This window comes from Elephantulus edwardii, unplaced genomic scaffold, assembly GCF_000299155.1.
Source record: "Elephantulus edwardii isolate Elephantulus edwardi_28Jun2011 unplaced genomic scaffold, EleEdw1.0 scaffold00033, whole genome shotgun sequence".
NCBI lineage: Eukaryota > Metazoa > Chordata > Mammalia > Macroscelidea > Macroscelididae > Elephantulus > Elephantulus edwardii.
Window position 1 is genome coordinate 16,984,860 of NW_006399783.1, and position 4,621 is coordinate 16,989,480.

Below are 4,621 nucleotides of genomic sequence, written 5' to 3' on the forward strand. Positions count from 1 at the left end.
AATTAATTTAAGCAGTTGTCCATCTCTGGACCAATTTGTTTTGAATAGAGCCTAGGACCACATGGAAAGAAAACACAGAAGGGAGCATTTCTAGACAGTTATCAAACTAGATGCCCGTTATAAGTTACAGAACTTACCCCTCTTTAATGAAAAGCACTTGTTTTTTAAATGGAGGCATATTTAAAAGACTTGTTTATTTTTTTAAATTTTACAAATAACACACAAATGCCATCTTCTTGTAAAAGTTAATTTCACCACTATTAATAAGCCTACATTCTTTTCCTCACCACTCAAATTCTGGCCTCCCACACTCTTCCTTGAAAACAACCATTAACAGTTAGGTACATATAATTTTAAACCTTTTTGTTGCAATTACTATGTATATGTACCCATGGATTATAGATAGTATTATTTTTTATGAAATTTCATAAGTACATATTTATGTACTTACGTACTTATTCAAACAATATTTGAATCCTTATAGTGTACCAGATGTTTTTATAGAGTAAAGCTAGGCAAACTTTCTGAAAAAGGTTAGATTTTCAATGTTGTAATTTTCTATGATTGATTTACACGTACATACACAACCCTTCTCACAGCAGGTAGATTTAGATTGCCAGACCTTTCTTCAGGGTGACTCAAACCACCAACCTGCAGGTTATCAGATGAGAAACCTAACTATTTACATCACTCTAAAGATTCTTTTATTTTGTGTTCAATATTTAAATACACGAAAGCAACTTTAGGCTTAAGGACTGGGGTCTTAATTTGTTGATTCCTGTTCTAGGAGAGTGGAGATGCCACAGAGCAAAATAGACGCAGATCCCTTTTAATCAACAGTATCCCCTTTATATGGTGGTCTAGTCTGTGGTGAGGTGTGTACTAACCCAGGTGCTGTGTGTCTCTAGTAGTTTTAGTTTACCAACGGCTCTGCAGAGAAAGACGGACACTCTTGTCTCTTTCGATTGCAATTTGAAGCCACAAAGACCTAATGAAGGGTTGCAATGAGCCAGAACTGGCTTTATGTCACCTAGCTACAACACATCCTTGAAGTATTTTAATAATTTTTTCCAACATTTTTTATATTTCATGTTGTTGTTAAGTACCATAGAGTCAGAATCAACCCATATCTTACCCTCTGGTGGGTTTTCAGAGGTAGTTGATCTCAAGGGAGGCAACTGCCCCATCCTTCTCCCTTGGAGTAGTTGGTGGCCTTGAACTGCATGCTTTTGGGATTGCAGGACAGCTTCCTTCCTCTAGATCACCAGAGTTTCCTTATATTTCATATGTTGTTGCTGTTGATTGCCATCGAATCAATCATGACTCATAGCGACCCTATGAATAAAAGGCCTAAAGCCTTTCTATAACTATCGACATTTATCAAAGTTTATAGAGTTTCCAGAGACATTTAGGAAGTGGATGCCACTCCTGCTTCCTATATTTCATATAGCTTTATATAATTTTTAAAAATTGTTGCCATACCATTATGAGGGGAAGAACTGTCTAAAAGGAATGTATAATTAGGCATTATATGTATAACAACAATGGAGAACAAGAGGTGCATTGGAAAGTGTACTAGGGGACGGGGAAGGGAGAGCGAGAAAATAAAAGATGTGGCAATGAGTGAATGAATAACCAATCTTTCTTTACACTTCCATTAAAATCCCAGTTGTACACAATTTAAAAGCAATTCTTAGCATGGAGTGGAATTATTGCTCAAGTCTGTCTTTCCTATACATCATAATAGCAGGATTATAGGATAAGAGCCATTACTTTGTAAGTAAAAGTACTCAATATAAGACTAGACAGAGAAATGGTCACCCAAAATAGATGGATTGAAATAATGAATGAATGAATGAAAATTTTCATCCAGTGAAGAATGATAAGCTATAAAGTGGCCCCTGATGTCTTTTCTGTCTATTCTGACCAACGTAGTGAACCTATTCTTTACTTTCTGACCATCTTAAGTCATTTCCAGAGTGGGAAAGAATTCTTGGCATTCACTAAGCACAAAGACGACATAACTGCTCCTTCAGAATGGAAGGAAAGCACCTCTCAGACTCTGAAGTTGTGCTACCATTCAGCTCTGGTGGCAGAGGAGTCCCATGGTTGCTGGATGAAAGATTGGAGGTTTAAATCCACTCAGAGGTGCCATGACACACATGATGTTACCATGAATTGGAATGAACTCAATGGCAATTGGGTGTTTTTTGAGCATGAGTGATAAAGAAAAGAAAGGAAAGGGTCTACAAAGAAAAGACTCTATAGTTAGACCATTCTTCATGACAGAGAGGTAGGGGTGCATCAGTGAAGACTCCATAGTCAGATCATCCTCGGTCCACACTATTTGCTTTTTATAAGAAATAAGCAACATGACTGCTTTTCTCCACTTGATGTGGGTTTGCAGTTTGAGTTCTGGACTGATGGCCTTGTTTAATTAAGTACAACAGATAATGGTCTTAGTCTGCTCATCTCATCTGATTTTCTGACTCCCTATCATGGTGTCCAAAGGCTAAGCCCACATATAATTTCCCTAGGGAAACTAGAATTGGGGAACTTCAGAAATGAATACAATTCAAGGGACCAGTTAGTTTCTTGACGGCTCTCATGGGTCTCATAGGGCCTGCAATTCCTGAAATGTTCCTTTCCCCCCATGTATTTATCCTGCAATCTCTTCTCTGCCCACTCTCTCTCTAATTGCCATGGCGTTGGAACTGACTTATAGTGGCTCCTCCATTGGGTTTCCAAGGCTGTAAGTCACACAGGAAGAGACTGCCCATATTTGTCCTGCAGAGCAGCTAGTGAATTGAAACCGCCAGAGCGATGCAGCCTTTGGGTTAGCAATGCAATTCCCCCTGGGTGATGCCAACAGAGCTCCCTACAAGGTCCTAGAAATTATGTGATGTTTCCAGTTCTCAGTTATGCTTCTGACCCCCATCTCTACCTGTCCTGCCAACATCAGCTCCTGGGAAGCCCTCCCTTTCTTGGAGGTTGCAAGCCCCAGCTCCTTTGTGATGCTGTCTGCTCTATTGGCTGGCAAGGCCCAGGCAAGGTACCTATCCGCTGCTGGTTAACTCAGTCCAGGATGCTGACTTATCTTGCTGCTGAATTAAACTTAATCTCCTGCTACTAGTCTTATGACTTTACACTCAGAGAAGAGAGTTTTAATTGCCTTCTTGATGTTTTTTTAAAATATAAATATAATAAATTGCTGGCAGTTGTCAGAATGGAATCATACTGCTAATTGCAAGGAAAGGCATGAAAATAGAAAGAAACTCCAATAACAATCTTTACAGATTAAAAATTAAGTCTGCTGCTTGAGCCAAAGTGTGAGGACATATGCCTTATTTTTTTGTCTGTAAAACTCTAATCTTGTATTGACTTGGGGAGTGACCTTTGTGTTCTTCAGTTCCTCCCTGTATAATAAACTCTGGGGGTGATGCCTTTAGCTTCTCTGTGAGTCACTGCATCTTCTGACTTTCTGACTTCCTTCTGTAGATTATGTGCTTATCCCCAAGCCCATCTCTGGCTGGTGTAGGGGCCAGGAGGAATATTGGGTCTGGCTGATCAGGCTGCCCATGTGCTGATGTGTGCACTGAACTGGAGGAGTACGGAAAAGGGGATGGCTAGTTTCCCCAAAAGGACCACTAGTGGCAAAGTAGTAAGAAGCTGCACTGCAATCCAGAAGGAACATGGTTTAAATCAACCAGTTGCTAGTTGCTCCAAAGTAGAAGGATGGGAAGTATCCTTCTGAGTGATAACTGCTTCCGAAAACTCACTGGAAGGTCTGCTATGGGTCATTTCCAACTCTAAGGCACACACCACCAACTACAGTTCCCCCAAGGAATTGTCCTGATGCAAACCACAACATGGAGATTCTCACCACTGGACAGTATTATGATAGATGGTGAAGAGACTGAGATTCTTAACAGCAGTTTGCTTGGCTCCACAATCTTGGTATCAGCATCCAGGGAATCAAAAGACGAATTGCATTAAGAAAGTCTGCTTTCAGGGACCTCTCCTGAGTACTGAAAAGCAACAATGTCAGTATGGAGACTAAGGTGCAACTGAGCCAGGGCGTGGATGCTTTTGAGCGGTGGTACTGAAGAAGAGTATTGAATATACCATGTACTGCTCGTAGAACAAACAGGTTCATCCTGGAGAGGGTGAAACAAGGCTGCTCCTCGGAGGCAAAGATTCAGAAGCTCCGTCTGACATACTTTGGGCATGTTGCAAGGAAAGACCAGTCCTTGGAGAGGTACATCATGATTGAGAGGGTGGAGGGACAGCGCAGGAGGGGAAGACCCTCGATAAGATAGATTGATTCAGTTACTGGGGTAAGTTAGCTCAGCACTGAGTAGGGTTCAGAGCTGCTGTACATAAGGTCACTATGAGTCACAAGTGACTCGATGGCATATAACAATAAAAACACTAGCCAAAAGATTGGTATTATGATCCTACATAGAAGCACCTATATTTTGGGGAGGGGGCTAGGAAAAGGCTTGGAAATTTACTTCTGAATGTTACGATTTTGAAAACCCAATGGGGCCCTGTAATGATTAGCATGAATCCACCTGATGTAAGGTTTTTTCTTTCTTTTTTTAATTATTATTAAATTTTA